Source organism: Schistocerca cancellata, chromosome 2 (genome assembly GCF_023864275.1).
Source record: "Schistocerca cancellata isolate TAMUIC-IGC-003103 chromosome 2, iqSchCanc2.1, whole genome shotgun sequence".
Taxonomy (NCBI): domain Eukaryota; kingdom Metazoa; phylum Arthropoda; class Insecta; order Orthoptera; family Acrididae; genus Schistocerca; species Schistocerca cancellata.
The window spans coordinates 1,072,514,971-1,072,537,499 of NC_064627.1; the positions used below are offsets into that span (position 1 = coordinate 1,072,514,971).

The 22,529-nt window shown below is 35.6% G+C and overlaps 1 long non-coding RNA gene across 1 annotated transcript; it reads left to right on the forward strand.

Annotated features, from left to right (window-relative positions):
* Window positions 1–6,752: 6,752 nt before the first annotated feature.
* On the forward strand, window positions 6,753–16,914 carry LOC126149607 (uncharacterized). The gene is made up of 3 exons (XR_007531009.1): window positions 6,753–6,848; window positions 7,990–8,148; window positions 16,749–16,914. It is a non-coding gene; the product is annotated as an uncharacterized LOC126149607 (long non-coding RNA).
* The last annotated feature ends 5,615 nt before the right edge of the window (window positions 16,915–22,529 follow it).

Below are 22,529 nucleotides of genomic sequence, written 5' to 3' on the forward strand. Positions count from 1 at the left end.
ATCCTGGATTTTCCATTGTTTGATTTTTGTATGTGAATATCTGTTCACATAAATTTTAATTATTTCCTTCTTTCTATTAAGTAGTACCAAATATGCTATATCCTATATCATGGATTTGATGAATGGATGCTTAATAAATAAATAAATCCTACCTGCCACCTTCCATACATTAAAATGACAAAAATTCTTCTGTGGAATTGATGCAATTGTCAAGGGGAAATTTTTTTCTGTTTGTTTTCAAATTTTACTTTGCTGTCTCTCAGACATTTCATATCACTGGGTAAGTTATCAAAAATTTTAGTTGTACCACTGTGCATCCTTTTTTGTGCTTATGATGGAGTTATGAATATCATTTTCCTTCTGGTATTGTAATTATGTATATCATTGCTCCTTTTGAAATGAAGTGGGTTATTTACAACAGACCTCTATGAGGGAATAAATATACTGTGAATGTTGTAAACACAATTTCTGTTTAATGATGATGCATGGCTACAATAGCATGAGAATTAACATATGCACCCCAATACAAATTTAGTGAGGAATTTTTTTTTTCTTTGCTTCTTAGAATGAAAATATGTTTAAGATTTTTGTGACGTATTCCATATCCATGAGGATACTTTCATTTAGGATCTTTGGAAGAAACATTATCATATCTTTTTTCTGTTATTATGTGTGATTTTTTTCCTGTTTTATGACTTTTGTTACATCCTTGAGGATCTCACTGTGGATCTCTTAAACAAAAAGTATACCTAGTCTGATGTAAACGGAAAACTGTACTTATTTTTGCTCTTGCTTAAAAAACATTTTAGTAACAATAATAACTTTCCTGATGGCAAAGGTTTAGTTGATAAGAATTTTCTGGTATATTGATTTGAAACAGAGGCAAGACATACCATGGTATGTAAAGTCCTATTGGTATATAGCCAAAATTTTCACCCGTACATTAATTGTAAGTGCTGATGCCTTGTTTCTTCAAGTGCAACAGCCCATACTTGTTGGTTATGAAAATTGACAATCCCCCCTCATGTGAAACTAGCTTCAGCTGTGAAAGGTATCTTTGTCGTGAAAAGTGTATCTGCACCACATCTTTGCAACAGCCTGGCAGAACTGCATTCAGGAGAAGCAGCATCAAGTGTTACGGGTAGACGGAAAACAGCACCTCCTGTCGGTCTAAATGATTTTTTAGTGGAAGGCAGCAAGATGAAGAAGCCCACGAGATAAGTAGTGTAACAAATTTCATAACACCTCACCAAAATGTTCAATCTAAAATAAACGACAATTATGATCTTAAAATTTGCTATCTGAATGTTCAAGGACTAATAGATAAAGAATTTATTGTAAACAGTTTTGGACTAGATAACAAATTTGATATTTTCTGTCTGAGTGAACATTGGGTTACTGAGAGTATACTTCCAGTTGTCAAACTTGATAACTATAATGTAGCAAATAGTTACTGTAGAAAACTGCAGTAGGTACTGGCAATATATATTAATCAGTCATTCAGCTGCTCCATTGTTAAGTTGGACCTAGATTATTTATGTGAGGAACAGAACTTTGAAGCCACTGGTATAGTAATGGACAGTCTTAAGTTAGTAATAGTATCCCTTTACAGGTCACCTAAGGGTATCATCAATGTATTTCTAGAAAAATTGGACATGCTGTTAGATGTACTAAGAGGGACCAGATGGTTGCATTATGACATAGTAATTGGTGGAGATCTGAATGCAGATTTTGATATAACAACACATAAACGTACTGTGACTGAGTTGAAAAACCTTCTAAGACAGTGCAATTTGCACTCAATAAATAACAGGCCCACAAGAGATAAAGCATGTCTTGACAATATTTTTGTCAACTTTAAAACTACAGAAGAATCATGTGCTGTTACTGCATTTCCATTTTCAGATCATGACTCTGTATCTTTAAACTATACAAGTAGGTTCTGTATTGATAATAGTAATATTCCTAAGCCTGTCCCAAAAGTTATAATCACCAGACCTGTCACAGATGACAAAATTGTTCAGCTCTGTAAGTCCCTTGCTGAGAGAGACTGGTTCAACCAATGTCATGGTGACACAAGTTATAGTCTTAGTGCTGATTTGTCAAGGAAACTATTATTTGAGAGATTTTTTAAAAAATTTGTGACACAATTTAATGACAACATCCCCATAAAGAAATGCAAATTAACTGACAAAGGCTTTACAAACAGGGCTACAAACAGACAAAATTCATGGTTCACTAAACAATTATCAAATATCAAAAACCAAGTTATAGTGTTACACAATATATGTAGCAATCAGAAAACAGAACATGCCAGATTAGTCTATATAAAATGCAGGAATGAGTATAAAAAAAGCCATCGTGGAAGCCAAAAAAGCACATAATTTCAATACCATTGATAATTCCACAAATAAGTCCAAAGCTGCATGGAAATTAATAAATGGTGTTGCTAAAGATGTAAGAAGCAAAAAAATTAATATAAATCCCCAAAAATTCAATGATTTCTTTATTAAATCTGTTGAAAATGTAGGAAATACTATAATCAAACCTGATATCAGTTCATCAGAGTTACTTTCTAAAAATGTTTGCAGAACACCAACAGACACAGGTACATTTATGTTCTCCGAGGTCTCACCTAGTCATGTCCTAAGCATTGTAAAACGGATGAAATCTTCAGACAGTGTAGATATATATGACATATCCTGTAATTTACTAAAGAAAGTAATAGACTATATTGTGTACCCCTTAACATTCTGTATAAATAAATGCATATCTGAAGGATATTTTCCCGAAGAACTCAAAGTGGCTAGGGTAATTCCAATATATAAAAAGGGAGATATGGACTCATCTTCCAGTTACAGACCAATCTCCATAGTCCCAGCTTTTTCTAAAATACTGGAATGTGTAATTTACCAACAGCTATCTACTTGACCAGAAGAAGGGATCGGTTGGTAGGACATGTTCTGAGGCATCAAGGGATCACCAATTTAGTATTGGAGGGCAGTGTGGAGGGTAAAAATCATAGAGGGGGACCAAGAGATGAATACACTAAGCAGATTCAGAAGGATGTAGGTTGCAGTAGGTACTGGGAGATGAAGAAACTTGCACAGGATAGAGTAGCATGGAGAGCTGCATCAAACCAGTCTCAGGACTGCAGACCACAACAACAACAACATCTGTCTATTTTGAAAAATTAGGAATAGTTAGTGAATCTCAGTATGGTTTTAGGAAAAAGTTGTCTACTGTGGATGCTATAGACTTTGTAGTCAAATACTTACATCAAGTGTTTGAGGATAAGGGCTATGCTCAACTCACATTTTGTGATCTAAGCAAAGCTTTTGACTGTGTAAAGCATAAGCCACTCCTAGAAAAACTGGAATTCTATGGCATTAGACATAACAGCCTTAAATTAATAAAATCATATCTTCAGAATCGTAAGCAAGTTGTTTGTGTAGGGAGAGAAATGTCGAGTATAGAACAAGTCAGGGTAGGTGTTTCGCAGGGATCTGTGCTAGGCCCCTTTGTGTTCCTGATAATGATAAATGATCTGCCGTCATTGATCAAGTCCACCACTGTGTTGTATGCAGATGATACAACATTTCTTCATGATATTGATGATTTCAATAGCCTTAAAACTTGTGCAGCAAAGACAATTGACCAAGCATCCTATTGGTTCAAGGCAATGGATTCCTGCTGAATGAAAACAAAACACAGCAGATGGTCTGTAGTCTTAGAGACAAGCTTCTGTCAGATGATCCAAGTTATGTCAAATTTTTGGGGGTATACATTGATGATAAATTATCTTGAGGTCAACATGTACAATATATTAGTGGTAAATTGTCAAGAGTTATTTACCTGTTAAGGCGACTTATGGATTGTGTTCCTGAAAAATATGTTAGAACATCCTATTTTTCATTCTTTCAAAGTATAACATATGGAATTATTTTGTGGGGGAACTCTAGCTGTGTACATGACATATTAATACTGCAAAAAAAAGCTATTAAGATAATTACTGGTTCTGCATATAAGGCACACTGTAAACCATTGTTCTGTGAACAGAAAATCATGACTGTTATAAACTTGTACTAATACTATGTTCTAATTTATATGAAGAAGAAATTACCAGAAACAAAAACCAGAGAAAATGTACATAGCTACAATACAAGAAGGAATAGGCGCCTCTATATTCCTTACCACAGATTGTCAAAGTCACTCAACAGCTACGAAATCATGGGGTACAAATCATTTAATAATCTTCCTCAATCTGTTCAAGAATTACCTGAACAATTATTCAAACAAACAATTCATGACTGGCTAGTCCTCCACCCATTCTATGACATAAGAGAATTTATCAACTGTAATATAATACTATAATGTTAACAACAAACCTGTTGTTTCTTTCAAACTCTTAATTGTATTTTAGTATGTATATGACGTTGTCTATTGCTGTAATGGCCAAATGACAGTAAAATTATTATTATTATTATTGACTTTTTTTTCTCAGACTTAAGTCTGGTTAAAAATGGAACGTGACGCGGACCTCGTACAAGCGTGACTTCCTTGTAACTGTATGGTATATGTTATATTGCATTTAGGAACTTTCGGGTAATTGAACATGTATCAATAATTACAGATTTTTGTAGTTGTATATATATGTTTGGATGTAGCTGTATTGCATTGATGTACTGGTGAATATTGTGAGGTATGACTCCTGTAGTTGATAGTATAATTGGGATAATGTCGACTTTATCCTGATGCCACATGTCCTTGACTTCCTCAGCCAGTTGGATGTATTTTTCAATTTTTTCTCCTGTTTTCTTCTGTATATTTGTTGTGTTGGGTATGGATATTTCAATTAGTTGTGTTAATTTCTTCTTTTTATTGGTGAGTATTATGTCAGGTTTGTTATGTGGTGTTGTTTTATCTGTTATAATGGTTCTGTTCCAGTATAATTTGTATTCATCATTCTCCAGTACATTTTGTGGTGTGTACTTGTATGTGGGAACGTGTTGTTTTATTAGTTTATGTTTTATGGCAAGTTGTTGATGTATTATTTTTGCTACATTGTCATGTCTTCTGGGGTATTCTGTATTTGCTAGTATTGTACATCCACTTGTGATGTGATCTACTGTTTCTATTTGTTGTTTGCAAAGCCTGCATTTATCTGTTGTGGTATTGGGATCTTTAATAATATGCTTGCTGTAATATCTGGTGTTTATTGTTTGATCCTTATTATTATTATTATTATTATTATTATTATTATTATTATTATTATTATTATTATCTAGCAGGCTAATCATGTGGTTGAAAGACCTGGACACATTGTGCATGATATGGGTATATAACAACTGTTCGTGCAGTGTCTCTCAGACCAGAGGACAACTAACCTCGATAGATGCTGAAATTCTGCATACACTGGTTCCAGGAACTTTTTCCACTTGTTCCAATACTCGCTCTTCCATGACAAAAGTACAAATAGTGAGAGGACTACCACGATCCATTGTTGCCAGAGTGACTGGAAACGACTGCTGAATAATTGTGGAGATGGTACCATGCAGTCTAGATATTTATCAGCATAGACAACACAGGCTCAGCAGTTGCTTCAATTTGTCTGATCATAACAGATGATCGTGTCTGCCATTTCTCATGTGTAATAATAGGTTTCTATTATGATGGTAAGTGCAAAGGTAAAACTACAGTGTTAAACCATTTCACAAACTTATCAAAACACAAACTAATCCCATGCTGCACTTACTCAGAACTGTGAAAACTGTTTACAATGACAACACTTAACAGATGTTTGCAATTTAGAGCCTATGTTTACTCACATTTTTTTCCTTGTTTTGGTTCATACTACCAGCTGTACCATGCCTTCTTTCACAGTCACATATGTTATAAATTACAGTTGTGAGGGCTCTCAGCAGATTTCAAGAGTGTTCTTCTAATATAAGAGAAAGCCGTTAAAATTTTATTGTCTTGTAAGGAATTGGATCACTGAAGACCATCTTCGTCCAGCTAGGGGTAATAGCAATGTTCAGTCTACCTTAATTATGTATAAAGAACTTTCTTTTAGCGGAACCCATTAGCTGAGGCTTGAAATCCATAGTCTGAATACATGAGAAAGTGAAACATGGACACTACAACTTGCCAGTGATCCAAAACATATAACAGACTTCCAGTAGTAGCACTGAAAAACTTTACTGTGATGCATACTACAATACAATCATAGACACTGAAGGAGTTCAGAGCAAATGTAAAACTAGTGACTCTTTTTACATTATTATCACAGAAAAGACATTTGGAGTAATTAGAATATGTCACTAAATACTCCTAAATTATGTTACCTCTTTTAATTAAGACAGCCATTAAATGCTCATTTTCATAGTATTAACCCACATACCAACCACTCATCTTTTTATTGAAGTACTAATGTTTTGTTGTATGCATATTCATAATACTGTAACACTGAGCAATCTATCTAGTCATGATCGGTGAATGATTAAGATTTGCTAATAATGACTATTCTGCAATAAATGTTCACAGTTTTAAATCAAAGCACAAGAAAAATATCTGGCAGTTGATCTTAATGCATTTCATGTCTATAACACGCCATTAGATATGAAGTTGCTGCCTCAGCACATAATGAAGACAGTTATCTTGTCAATACATCCAGTTATCATCTTTGGAAAGATTGTTAATGGACCAGAAGAGATAACTGCTTATCATAAGAAACAGTTTATCACATCTTACAAAATCAGTTCACTGTGTGTGTGAAAGATCTACATTAGCTCATTTCAGGCAAACTGTGAGAGTGAATATGAAACTGCATCTTATCCTGTTTCTAATTGGTGCTGGTTTTAGATAAATATAATATTCAAATTATGATTTAAATATAATTAGTTTCAAATTACAGCCCTTTTATCATTTTTTAAATTCATTTATCAGTGTGATTAAAACTGCTCTGAATTCATAGTAACATTAAAAATATATCATATTAGCCTCACAATGTTATAATGAACAAATTTTTTTAAATAAAAATATTTAATTATTTAGGGTAGAGAAGTATGTGTTATTATTAGTATCATGGTATATAGCAATGCTCATTGTGAATAGTCCTCCATTCTTACAATATGATATTAGTTATAATTTGCAAATTATTGGTGTACTCTTGCAAATATTAATGAAGCAATACACATTTCATCAATATGATAACTTTTTAAGTGTTCAGTGGGAGACAAATAATGTAAAGAATAAAGATATACATTTACCATTTGGTTTCAGTATTGAGTGGTTAAAGGGGCATAAACAATAATTTAAACTAGAAGCTTAGTTTTTGGAAATGTCTCTCTCCAGCATAAACAAGCAAGTAAACATACACATCCACTTTAACCCAAGCTCTGTTACCTTCAGAAAAAGCACATTACCCTACAGCTAAGCTACAAGCTCTAAATTGTGCATATGTGCCTGGTAACAGCTCAGTGCCCTAAGTATATGTAGATTACAGTTGATTTTGTAGGTACAAATAGTTATTACTTGTCTTCTGCATCTGAATTATATTTTGTGTGAAAGTTATTCATATCTACAAGACAAATAGTAATGAGCTAGCAAATTAGGAAGAATGACAAAAAAAGTTAATGGTATAAAGGGAGGGGGTCATCTATATTCCTTTCTGTTTTATTTATTTTCAATTATTTTACACCAGATGAACAGCAACAATTTTGTGCAAGAAAGAAAGAAGCAGCTTTTTTTAATGGTTATGTAAAGTCTGTAGTAAGTAATGACTGCATCTTTCTCATCACTATGCATATCACAAATCTTATATCAGTAATAAGATTTTAGACTGCATTTTTCCTTATTTTCATTCCACTAAATGACAAAAACTGAAAATATCTTCAGTCACATAACAGTCTTACATACCATATCTGTTATTATAAAGTATTGCCTTCCACTTGTACAGTAGTAAAGTATGTGGTATTTGTCTGTTTACAGATATAGTTTTCCTTTCTTCTTCATTGTGTGCAGAAAACAATTGCCCCAGCTTTTGCACATTAGAGTACAGGCCAATATGTGCAACTGATGGGATAAATCCCCCTCGCCTATTTAGTAATCCCTGTCGCCTAAAGTCTTTCAGCTGTATAAATAATGTTGGTAAGAATTAAAAAGCATATGAAATATTAGTTATGTACTTTTGTATTTGACACTAGATTTGTATTCATTCCCACATACTAAAAGATAATTGAAGATTGTGTTCTATTCTGTCAGTGCTAGGCAGGCTGTTTGCAGATGAAGATTTACCTATGAAAAGTAGTAATGTAACTCTGCATGCATCTTACAGTTATTATATCAATTCCATTGCAAACGTATTTAAACTAGATAGCAGAATGTGACTATTATGAGCTATATCTGTTTATCAGGAACTGGACAATGAGATAAATTTCAGATTTCTTCATAAAACTGCACAAGAGAGAGCAAGCAGACCAGCTAATATATGTGCAGTCTAGGGTAACAAAACATTCGGTGGAGGCCATAAATGGTAGATTTCAGTTAGCGTAAGACTACAGCAGTTAATAATAACTAACTACAGTTCTAAGTCAAAATAACTCCCATAAACAAGTGATTGCATACAAATTGCTACTGTGGCCAAATCTAGAGCAGTACCCCAGTGTTTGATGCCCATATAAAATAGGCACAGCACCAGACATTTATCAGATTCAGAGATGTTCTTCTGTGCTCACAAAAGGCTGGCATAACCTATGTGAAAATGTAGTGGAGATATTAATGGAATTTAAATGGAACTCTTTGGAAGAAAGGTGACTATCCTCATGAAAACCTGTTTGTTAAATTTAGAAAACTGGTACTGAAAGAACTGATGGGATCAGAATGGTCTCACTGTTATATATTTCATGGATGGGATCATTACAAGTCAGGTGAGATTAGAGCACATGCAGACAGTAATTTTTCCTCACTCAGTATGTGAATGGAATAGGACACAAAGTTGCTAATATTGGTAAGTATTACCTGGTTCATGCAATGAAATAGGCTTGAAGAGTATTTATACTGGTGTGGACATAGGTATGTCTTTGGACTCAAAGTCTTGAATTCAAGGAGCTTTGGATCTAAAGTACACACCCAAATCTTTTGGATCATTATCCTCTATTAGTTTCCTGTTCTACTTGTATCAACTTAACATTTAAACCCTTCAGGAACCTTCTGGTGGTAATTCATGTGGTAGGCCTGCTGACAACGTCAGAACACTCTCAAAGATGCCAGCAGAGGATCAAAATCTGAATTTAGAGAAGAAATGGAAGAGAATAGTGATGATTTTCAATCATTTGAAACACTGTCTTTTATTACCTAAATTATTACATAACTGGTCAAGGTATCAATAGGGAGTAACCACAGTGTGCAAAATACTTTGATAAACCATCTAACCTGTCTTTGCCTGAAGCAAACATGAAAAGGAGACTGTGTGTAGAGTGACAGTTTCACTCAGAACTCTTTAAAAATTAAAATTCTCCGCTATCAACCACCATTCGATTATCAACAAAGATAAGGATGTAAGTTTTTACTTCCATAAAACTTTCCAAGATTTGGATTATTTTCATGTAGTAACACTTTTATATCCTTAGCAGATCATGTTCATAGACATACTTTTAAATTTTGTTGTTGTAGTCTTTACTCCAATGATTTATTTGATGCACCTCTCCACAATAGTCCATTTTGTGCAAGTCTTCTCAACTCTGTGTAATTACTGTGATCTACATCCATTTGAACCTGCTTACTGTATTCAAATCTTGGTCTCCCTCTACATCTTTTACCGCACCAAACTTTCCTTCATTGCCAAATGAATGATTCCTTGTAGCCTCAGTAACAAAGTGATTCGTTACTTTTAAATTAAATACAATTGAACTGAATTGAATTGAATTGAATCCTTCCATTATAAGTGGTAATTATAATCATTTGCTATCATATAAGCACATAGCCTAATGTGATGTAGAGCTTAGAGACTCCAGGATAGAGTCAGTACTACAAGATGCTGAACCATGTCCACGAGCAGAGTAGACAAAGATAGGTAACAAAAGGCAGCAAGCTGGAAATCATCCAACATCAGAGTGGAAGAAGAAAATCATGTTGGTTGAGATTTGACTGGCTTGGAAAGTATTCCACTAACAATAAGAGAAAACAGCAGCTTTTTAACTTTAGGATGAAGTGTCTCTCTCTCTCTCTGTCCCCCCACCCTACTGCTATCCTTATCTATTATTTAAAGAAGATAAATGTTTATTGCAAAAGCTTCTATTTATTTATTTATTTGATCTAATGGTTAATTTTCTGTCTTCCTCATTGCCCACATTTTGCATCCATATAAAGCAGTGCTTGATGCTATTTGTGGTTTATAATAAAAATTGGTTGTGCATGAAGTGCAATTTTTGCAGCTCCAATACAAGGCCTTGACAAGACATAAAAATAATTTTTATGTAAACTTTGTTGTCTGGTTTTCAGAACAGTGTTCTCTATTATTGTGAAAAGGTCTTTACCAAGCTGCTGGCAAATACAAACTAAGAAATTTGATAACTTTGAAGATTAAAAATGAAATTAATTAATTAATTTTTTAAACTGCTACTCTTTTTACAAATTACCTGATTTCCTAGATTCAAGGTTAACTGCATGATAAGTGACAATATAAAGAGCTCTCCATTCTTACACTGTGCAGATTACTGGTATTGTTAGATAACTACCAATGTATTCACATAAACATTAAGATAGCAGTGGTAAAGAAAGAATAACCATTTAGAATAACTCATGATATTCTTTTCTTCAAATGTAGAAGTTGTTGTTATCGTATTTATTGGTCCTGTTGTATTCATAGCAGCTTATGCGTAAAACATTGGACAAGTTAAGTTATAAACATACAGCTGAAAGTCATTTCTAGTCATACATACTTAAGGTTACAATGACACACTTATGCATAAGTATTTGTATAACACACTTCAAACATTTAAATATTCTTCAATAAGTAAAAGCAATTATGCCATAAATATGACTTTAGAGATTTTCCAAGTGTATTCACCTCAGTAATAGTTTTTATGTTTTCAGGAAGTTTGTTATTAAGCTTAACTCCCATGTGAAAAGTACCTTTTTGGCACAAAACTGTTCCGATTTGAGTTATATGTAAGTTTCTGTTTTTTCTGGTAAAGTGATCATGTATATCACAGTTTTTTTTGCAGTCTGCAGTCCTTAACTATTTACGTTTATTTTAATTTCCATAATGTATACACATGGTAATGGAGGAATACCAGATTTCTTAAACAGAGGTTTACAAGAGCCTCTAGGCTTGCACCCAAACAAGATTCTAATGGCCCTTTTTTGTAGTTTAAAAGTGCCATTAGCTGTTTTAGAGTTTCTCTGGAAGGTGACTCCATATCTGAGATGAGAATGAAAGTAGGCATGATACACATTCGTTACTGTTTTCTCACTACAGCATGATTTCAATGAGCAAGAAAATAATATGTCTTGCTCAGTTCTGCATTGAGATATTCAATATGCCTATTCCATCTGACGTTGCCCTGCAGCCAAAGTCATAAGAATTTGGTTTCAGTACTGTTACCAACTAGTTTACCATTGACAGAGACCAATGGGATTAAACATGTCCTTGTTGGGAACTTTGTGGAATTTTAGTGCAGTGCTGTTTATTACAAGCTGATTATTCTGTGCCCAGCTGCTAAGTTGTTTTGTGGCCGCATTTGCTGTCTGCTGCAACCATTCATTGCTGTCTCCTTTTGTAGAATTGTGGTGTCATCTGCAAATATGATTGTTTTATGTGCATCAACATTTAAGTTTAGATCATTTATGTACAGAAGGAACAGAAGGGATTCCATTACTAATCCTTGGGGTACACCACATTTAATTTGTTTATGGTCAGATAAGTGTTCAAATGCAATTTTTAGTTCAATATTGTGTGCTTGATGCACACTGTCGGCTTATGATTAGACAGGAAGGAACTGATCCATTTGTTGGACAGACCTCAAATACCATATCTTTCAAGCTTTGATAGCAGAATTTTATGATCCATCATGTCAAAAGCTTTTGACAAGTCAATAAATGCTCCTATTGCTTCCTGTTTTTTGTCCATCAGATTTAGGGTGAAACTGATTCATTCATAAATAGCAATTGCCATTGACCTCTTATTTCAGAATCCATGTCATTCATTACATAGGATGTTGTTTTTTGTTTATAAATTTCATAAGTTTGTCACACATAAGTTTTTCTAATACTTTAGAGGTGCAGGAGGAAATTGTGATTGGTCTGTAGTTATTTACATTATCTTTCTCACCATTTTTATATACAGGAACAACTTTTGATGTTTTCAGTACATCAGAGAAAGTGCCAACCTGAAGTGAGCAGTCACATAAGTGTGTATTTCAATTAGGTTTGATGCACTCTTCTTTAATATTGTTGCAGGTATACCATCAATGCCTGCAGAGTTAGAACTTTTTAGTCCTTTCATTGCTTTAGCTACTTCATCTTGTGAAACAGAACTGATGTACATTGATTCTCTACATGCACTTATTTTATATTCATTGCCTGGGTGCTCTTAAAGTTAGATTGTAACATATTATCAGCAACACCTGTGAAAAAAATGGTTAAATGTGTTGGCTACTTCTAAGGGGTTTGTTACTTTTTTGTGACAGTGTTATATTTTTGCAAGGTTGTCTGTATTCTCCAGATCTTTTTTATAACACTCCACATAGCCTTTGATTTATTAGCTGAATTATAAATGTATTCATCATTATGCATTATTTTTGCTGCTTTTATTACTTTTCATAATATTTTGGAGTATTTTTATAGTATGTGCGTACTACTGGTGAGGAATTTTTTGAGTTACAGATTTCATGAAGTAGTCTTTTCTTCTGGCATGTCACCCATGTTCCCCTTGTGATCCAGCTATTTGTTCTAGAGTTTCCCCATATGGGAAATGTTTTCATTGGGAAAGCAATTTCAAAGATATGGGTTAATGTATCAATGAAAGTGTTGAATTTTTCATTTATATCATTAATTTTGTACACTTCAGACCATTTTTCTTTCTGTAATAAGTTGTTGAAGTAGTTTACACTAACCTGATTGTAACTTCTACAAAGTTCTGAGAGACATGTTGTTAATAATACTACCTTTTACTTTTATGCTTAATATTTGAGCCAGATGGTCACTAAACTCTGTGTTGAAAAATTTTAGTGGTGTTTTTTGTAAACTCTTCTTGACTAGAAACTAATCTAGAGCCGTTTAGCAAGTTTCTGTTACTAGGTAGCGGCTTTTACTTCAGCCTTTAAATTATAGGATGTTGCAAGGTTCAAAGGGGTCTCTCTATTTCCACTATTTGTGTGAGGAAATCAATATTGAAGTCACCACAGATTATCAACTCATAATCCATTTTATTTACTTTATTTAGAAATGACTATATTTTGTTCAAGAACAGTTCAAAATTTCCAGATGGTGATTGGTAAACTGTAGCAATAACCAGATTGTACTGAGTAATTTTTATAGCTGCAATTTTATAATCCTTTTCAGCATTTGTTCTAGTTAAATCAGGTATGGTAATGAAGTCTACATTATCCTTTGTGTAGGTTGCTACCCCACCTTGCTTGCTGTATTTCCTGTAGTAATAAGAAGCCAAAATGAATTTGTTTATTTTCGTGTTCTGGATTAATTCTGGGTTAAGCCATTACTCAGAAATGCATAACAGTGAGATATCTTGAAATTCATCTGTTAACAGTACATTAATTTCATCGATCTTATTACATAGTGATTGCACATTATGGTGATAAATTTTTAGATAAGGTGTATTTACGATTTGATAATTGGGAATCATATTTACAGCATCACATAACTTTAGTTTAAATTAAGATTGTCAGCAGTGTTCTATTTTCATCCTTCATTCTTGTTCATTTTGTTTTCCTCACTGTTGTTGGAAGGATAGACTGACAGACTGTTCTGTTCCTTAGAATTTTTTCTTTAATTATTTCATTCATGCAATCACAAACAAACCCTTTCCCTCCATAGTACAAATGCATTCCATACTTCATGCGCAGATTTCAATGCAGCTTGCTTATATCCAGTCCATGGCACTTAGGGTATTGTGGACACAGTTTCCTTAATTTAATGTTTGTTTTCCAAATTTCTTTGTTTACACACGAACTAAAAATTAGATCATGCCTATGAGGCAGTGTGGCAAATACTGTGTTTCTGCTTTTGTTAGCTTGTAAAAAAATTCTGCTGCTTCATTTTTTGTCATATTGTTTGAACCCATTATACCAATGATAAAGTCATTTTCCTGCATTAATTTTGTCTGATAGTTGGTGTCTACAACATTTTTACATCCTGCCCCTGATTTCACTACACTAGTCACTGCTATGTTGTGATATTTCTCATGCAACATGCTTCAAATAAAGCACTTATGTAACTTCAAACAGACCAATATCAGCTCTCTGATTCATGTTTGTGACGACAAGGGAGAACACATATTGATATGCCACTGGCAGTGATGAACAACAGTTTATTACATCAGTAAACATGGAACACAAGTAATAGGAAAATAAAGAATCACTGCTTAATGACAAGAATGAAATAAAGAGTCACTTCTAGACATTGAACAATGAAAAATAAGGTTACACTATACTCACCAGTAAGAAGGTTCAGTGAGAGCCGATTTAATCACGGAAGGAGGATTGCCTCATAGCATTCATAACTGCTGAGCCCCATGAAGCAAGGGTCTGTGGCGAGTGATGGCAGCAGCTAATGACAGTTGACCAGGTTGAGGATATAAGTCAGGTGGTGTCCAACAAGGCTGTGATCAGCATGTGAGTGGTGGCTAATGGAGCTTTGCTGCTAGCAAAGTCCCTCCTGCATGTGAATGGCAATGCTGCTGGTTTGGCTGTTTTTACAGCTCATGTTGGAGCTCACAGAATGATGGGCTGGTTGTGAACCAGACAGCTAGTTGAAGACACGCCTGGTGAAAGCATACACAAACAGTTTCCAGGCAGCACGTGGCCAGCGTAGGAAATAGGTCCATGATTGTGGCACTGTCTGGAGTGATGCTGACACTGTGATGTTGCACAATGCTTTCTGTAAATCGGCCTGTAAATATGCTTATTTTTACCAGCCGTGGTCATGAAATCTTGTGTTTGTTTTCCAGCACCTGATTTATCGTGAGACAGCTGTTGGTGTGGTGCAGCACAGTCAAATTGTGTAGGGGTGCCACACTGAGATACTGCAGTCTGTATAACTGGCAATCTTATATTAGAGTTACATGGAATTTACTTTCTTGAATCCAAGTATTATGTTAAATTGTAGAAGGAGTGACTAATAAGGTATTAAGTGTTTGGGGATTTCCAATTTCCTACCTGGTGTTTACTTGTAACCTATATCCCTAACCTAGAATTCAATTCTGATTTCTAGAGAGGAATGCATAGTCTGTATGGAAATTATTTCTACTTCTATTGTTGTAGTTGTGGATTTCTGAGGTTGCCCTAAATAACCTCTTGTTATTAATGACAAATACCATAGGGAGGACATGTGTTGGAATGTAAGAGTAATAATCACTAGGTCCCTGAAGAGGGTGGTGCAAGATGTTCAGTTGTCAACTTTACATAGTATTTGTATTGCACACTTCTGCAGAATAATTACTTTTTCCACCAGGGGATTATGACATAGGACAAAACTGAGTGGAAGTAAGGTACCGATCATTTCTGCAAGTAAACACAGCAAGAGAGATTTCTGAATACAGACAGAACTCAGCTCTTTGGTTAACTTATCAAAATGCTGATGCCACTTCATCTTGTTATTTATCCGGATGCCCAGGAACTTCACACATTGAGCCTTGTCCAGCGTACAACAACTGATCTCTACTCTGGTAGTAGCTGTAAATCATTTTTATTTGTTTGGGATTACATACTGTAAATTTGGTAAGATTATGGCTAAGTTGTCAGCTGTGAACCAATTGTAAACTTGTTCCATTATTCTCCTGACTTTGTCTTGTATTGATGTGTTTGGGCTCTTAATCAACATACAGGTGTCATTAGCAAATATTACAGTTTTTAAATAGTCCTCCAAAATCTCGTGTAAATCATTTATGTAGACTAAGACCAGGAGTAAGCCAAGCTTTTATCGTGCAGCACACCATATTTAATGTTTCCCCTCTCTGAATTTAATCTTCGTGCCATACCTTTTGCTAATTGGCCATCTGTTTTCTATTGTTAATGTAAGTCACCAACCATACAAGGGGAAGACCTTTAATGCCATACCATTTTAGTTTCCCTAGAAAAGGTCTGTGTTAAAATTTTGGTCAGTGCAAGCACAAATACTATTTGACAATTCAATCGTGATTAATTGTTAATAAAATGTTTTTGACAGTTTCTTGTTATGCTCCATGTCATTGGAGGTTCATCTTCAGATTGGGGTTTAGGGAACAGGTACTTCCTTGGTCAGACTCTATTGAATATAATCCATGAATTAATAGCTCAAAAATTTATCCAAGCAAACATTTTTCTTTTTAAATTATTTTACTACTTTAAAATGTGAAGAGGGCTCTTAATTTTTCAGCTCTCAGTGACATATATTTTGAGCAAATTTATGTAGATTCTCATAAAAAAGAAAGTTATGATTTATTTGTGGGGAAAAATTAGTATTAAAATACATGTACTAACATACTGTTGCATGTATTAGTGTTGTGCTAATGAACGTCTTCTCTTTTACAGAGTTGAAGGAAGTTGCAAGAATACACTGCCAGGATGAATTGTAACAAAAAATATATTACTGAAATCTATCTACCGGTTGTTATTTCAGAAGCTTGAAAGTATTTGTACATAATTTCCAAAATTTGTTTTGTGCTTCAATATAAAAAAATTACACTTCATTATAAAATCTTGCATTTTTTATGTATGTCATCATATATCAGCATTATACTGTAGATATCACTTCCTGTGAAATATTGTGTTGGCATAATTCTGAAATGACTTTAAATACATATAAAATAATGTCCATTAAAAGTTTTGTAGTCTTTAAGATTTACAAGTTATAAAAATTTGTCTCAAAAATATAAAAGACTACAGATGTAAGACTATAGTATGAAATCTTCCATCCCCATGAACCATGGGGTTTGCTGAGATGGAGTGGCTGGTGCGCCTCAAAGACACAGATTACTATACTATAGGTGCGACCAAAACAGAGGGTTTTCTGTGAAGGGTCAGACTAACCCGTACTTCCTGAAGAGGGGCAACTTCATGGACAATGTACTACTATCTGACCTTCTAACCTTAGCCAGCATGATCTTGATGTACTGTTACTGCAAATGGCTGAAAGCAAAGGGAAACTAGAGATGACATCTTTTTTCTCAAGGGCATGCAACTCTACTCTATGGTTTCATGATGACAGCATCCTCCTGGGTAAAATGTTCCATAGGTAAAACAGTTCCCCATTCAGGTCTCCTTATGATAACTACCAGGACATTGTTATCAGCAAAAACAGAGCTGTCATCCAATGGGTTGGAGCACTGAAAGTTAAATCCCTTAATTCGTTAGGTAAGTTACAAAATTTATAAAGGGAAATATACAGTTTGAAGTTATATATATCGGTAATTATTAAAGTGTGATGGCAGGAAGAACAGGATTTCTGGGGAGGTCAATACATTGTTATCAAAGAGCGGTCACACAGGAATAAGCCTACTAATGAATAAGAAAATAAGCATGCGGGTAAGCTGCTACAAACAGCATAGTGAACGAATTGTCTTAGCCAAAACAGACAAAAAGCCCAATACAGTAGTACAAGTATATATGGAACTAGCTCCAGTTATGAAGGAGAGATTTAAAATGTCATGAGTCAGAGTGTTGACTGGGCAATAAGTATACAGAACCAGTTCCTCACCCACCATGGTCTCATAAATGCAGTGATAACAGTGACATTTTTATTCAGCAGCATTCATACAGGCAAAGCACACAGTGTCCCGTTGGTGTTTGAGCACCCTGCACAGTGGTACTTGCCCAACTCAGTATGTGGTTGAAGGAGATGGCCACCAGCAAAAGGATGCCGGGACAAAAAGGTGGCCGCAGTGAAGGTGCAATGTCAATGCCAGAGCAGGCCTGCAGATGTCAGGTGTGCAGTGGCAGCAGTTTCACAGGCACACTAGCCACTCTGTTAGGCATAAATGTGGTGGCCAGCCAGCAGCTCACAGTAAGTTAGGGGCTGGAGGCATCCCAGCGCAACTGAGCGAGGTGGCGCAGTGGTTAGCACACTGGACTTGCATTCAGGAGGACTACATTTATCACATTTGTAAATTTAGAGACAGCTTCTGACAAAGTTAACTAGACTACACTCTTTGAAATTTTGATGGTGGCAGAGATAAATACAGGGAATGGAAAGTTATTTACAACTTTTATAGAGATGGGAATGCAGTTACAACAAGAATTCTTTTTTGTCTTCTTATAGACAGTATCTGAAATGAGTACAGTGAAGTACTCTAAACACTTGCGTGCATGTGTGCACACACGCAGAAACACACAAAAACACACACACACACACATGGAGAGAGAGGAACAAGCAAGTGGAGAAAGGGAGACAGCTAAGAAAGCAGTGATGTTGCTGCCTGATAGACCTATATTAATGTAGATGAAGCAGGAAACAGAAAACAATAAGCTGTTGATAATGGGGGAGAGGGGGGGGGGGGGGGGGGTAGTTGGACATTGTGGTGGGAGCAATAGCAGAGGTAGGTATAGGGCAAGAAACTAGCTGATGCTGCCAAGCCCTCAAAAACATTAATAGCAGGCTCTGCCACTGTCAGGTCAGACTTGTCACTGCTTACTTTTGATGGTGGCTGTTCATATGGATGGACACTTGGTTGGTGGTCATTCCCAGGAGAAAGGCATGCAGCAGACTAAATATATTACATAGTTGGTGGGTGATGGTGGTGGTGGGGGGTTATTATTATGTTGTTCCATTTCATGGTGGTAGAAGATTCAGGGAGATGCTCTTTTCTAGCTAGTTAGTAGGTGGAGTTGGAGTATTGGGAGCATGCGAGAATATGGCACAGAGTATTTGATTATGAACCAGGCTGGAGGTGTAGTACCTGTAAGCATGGCAGACTTGGAGACAAAACCTTCAATAATTTGGGATCAGGCTTTTTGAACACCACAGTGCTCCATTTGTGGATGGCAAGATTGTACTGGAGAAACATTTAAGTATAGAAAAGGGTGTCAGCCACCAAAATGAAGATTGGAGGTCAACAACCATGGAGATAATTCATTGGGCCAAAGATGACCACCTTCCTGAATGTCAGTCTTAGCCTTTGATGAAACTATCTTCAGATAATAGACGTTTCCAAGAAACACACTGCAGTTATCAAAATTATGAACTATACAAACAGCAGAAGCAATGCAAATGATTTAAAAAATGTAAAATGGTGTCATCCCTTGTATTTATTTCCAAGAAATAATTATGCATTTCAAATATACGACATTGAGAAAACAGGTTTTTATTTAGAATAAAAGTGTCTGTGATTTTAGTGCAGCACTAAATGGTGCTTTACATATTTCTTGGGCCATGGAATGACATCGACAAGTATACAGTGAAAGTAGTTTACATCTGTTGAACACATTTATCAACTGAAATGCTCAGAGCTATCCATGTCAGGTGTCACTTGTGTAGTGCTGCATGTGCACAGCAGGTGTGGTGACGTGGTCGGTGAACAAGCTGCCCCGCGCAGCCGCTTCTGGTAGTTTTGGGCACACCATTTGAATGTTGGTGCACACTATCCCTGCTGTAGTGGCCCAATTTATGTTCACTGTGCATGGTAGGTTTAACAACTGGTGGGTTGCTACAAACAACAGTGGGTTGACCATAGACCCAGTGATGAAGCAGGCTGGGGTGTTTTAATGCCCCTCTTGTTTTGACATTTGTCTCCTTAAATTCATTTTTTTCCTTTTTTGGACTAATTATGATTAACATAAGTGAGTATAATCTGCATTTTCATAAAAGAGAAAGGTTGGCCCTCAGTTTTAAAGAATATAACACCAGATCTAAATTTGTGCTTAGTTTTATGTATGTAATTGATTTTCTAATTTATTTTGACTATGTCTAGTTAGTATCATTTGGTATAGGGCAAAATCAGTAATTGTTTTGTAACTTAAATTCTATTGTTGATGTATAAACAAATATATATCTTGTATTAATTATAAATGTTTGGAAGACAAAATACTAGTAATCTTAAAGTATCTGTTTATCTTTGTTCGAAAACATGTAGCAAAGCCAGTCCTTAATTAATTCCAAAGTAATTAACAGTTTTGTCAGAAGTATTGTTTGCATAACAATATTTGTTAATTTCATCATTTAAACAAATAATTTGGCCTAACATTGCAGTAGAAGAAAGTGTTAAGAGGAATGAATTTTTCAGTGTACACAGTTAATTTAATGAGTTAGGTTTTAATTGCAATTTCTGTAAATTTAACTTCGAACACTGTGTAGTTTCAGTACCTATTATTGTGATGATACATAAGAACCTAATTTTTGGTCACGAGACAGTCAGTCCACGGCCGAGCTTCAGACGAGAAACCTGTGTTGATTACAACAACAACAATGTTTCTAACCATGGAATAACTGCTAAACAATTAGGCCATGTGTAAAAACAATGACAGTGTCTGTCCACATATACCTGATTATTCTTCAAGAACTGTGAACTATGTGGTTAGGTTTTACTGCTCGCAAATATTCAACAGGTAACTATTGTAGCAGTATGTGGAGGTTTGCCTGCAAACTATTAATGAGGCATATCAAAAGTTAAACAATAGTGCACTGGTCATATAACTGTTTATTATTAGGGAGTTGTAAATAGTGAAATTAAAGTACTGTGAAGTGCAACTGTGCACCTGTCAACTACATTATTTACAGTAGTCAGTGCCGGAATCCACAACCCATTTTTCAGCCAGTATAGCAACACATTATGTCAACACCTTGGACAACAAACAAAGAAAATAAAGCAGGCAGAACTGCTACAACCTGAACAGCCTGGCCAAACACATGATGGAGCACCAACAATTTTGTGTGATAGGTGAAGCTGATGACCTCCCATCGCAGAGGCACTGGAATACTGATGCGGGGAGTAAACCTTCCCATCAACAGAAGAATAACACCATCCTAAAGGGAGAGGTGGTGGCACAACACACAAAATCATGAAACGGCTCCAATGACCTGCCAGGCAGACAGTTGGGCCATCCGCATTGTATCATGCATTTGACCTGCCAGAGCACTGGATCCATTGCATAGCAGAGGCAATATGGGAACTGGTGATGGAGAAGCCATCCACCATGTGTCTCATCTCCGTATCCATTTGACAACACAGCAGTTTCTCCAGGTCGAACAAAGGGTTAGGGTCCTTGGGGAGCTGGGACAGTGCATCCACGTTTGCATGTTGTGACATGGGATGAAAATGGATCTCATAACTGTACAAAGACAAGAACAGAGTCCAATATTGAAGTCGATGATCAACAGTGTCCAGTAAGGACACTGACAGGCTAAACAAGGAAGCTGAAGGCTTATGGTCGGTAATTAAACGAAATTTTGCACCTTACAAGAACAGATAACATTTTTTTATGACAATGGCAAGAGCTTCTTTTTCCACCTGAGAATAATGTTTCTGAATTGATCTGAATGTTTTCGACAGAAGAATTATGTTTCTGAGCCGACTTGAATGTTTTCAACACAATTGCAATAGAAAGTTCAGAGCTATCCAAATGACAATGGGCCAGGACTGGCCCACCCAATACTAGGACACATCCATGGCCAGAGCCAAATTTTTGCTAGGTTGAAAAGTTGCAAGACACAGCACAGAGTGAAGACTATTCTTAAACTGCACAAAAGCATACTCACGAGCTGCAGAGCAAACAACAGCAGCACTTTTCCAAAGCAACAGATGCAAGGGGTGGGTGACAGTAGCTGCTTTGGAAATAAACTTGCAATAGTACATCACTTTGCTGAGGACTGCTTGAAGTTTTCATAAATTAGACAGATGTGTCAAAGCTGTAATGGTGGCAACACGTTGTTACCTGTCAAAAACTTTTGACAGTGTAAGTCACCATAGTCTCTTGAGTAAAGCCAAGACCCTAGGAATGGGTGGAACTGTAGGCACGTGGCTTGAATCCTATCTGTGTGGTAGAAAGCAGAAAGTAATCATGGAAGGACTGCATGGTGGCCAGTTATCTTCAGAATGGGGCTCCATTACTGCAGAAGTACCTCAAGGCTCAGTATTGGGCCCACTGCTCTTTCTAATATTTATAAATGTCTTAGCACTATGTACAGAATATGGGAAAATACTCATGTTTGCTGACAACACCACTTTATCAGTTAATAATCTCTCAGGGAATGTGTCAAATGAGGCTGCAAATAAAGCTTTTGCAGATTTGACAAACTGGTTTGAAACCAGTGGCCTTACAGTCAACCTAAAATGACAAATTGCATTCATTTCTCTTCTAACACAAATGTTACTAATGAAA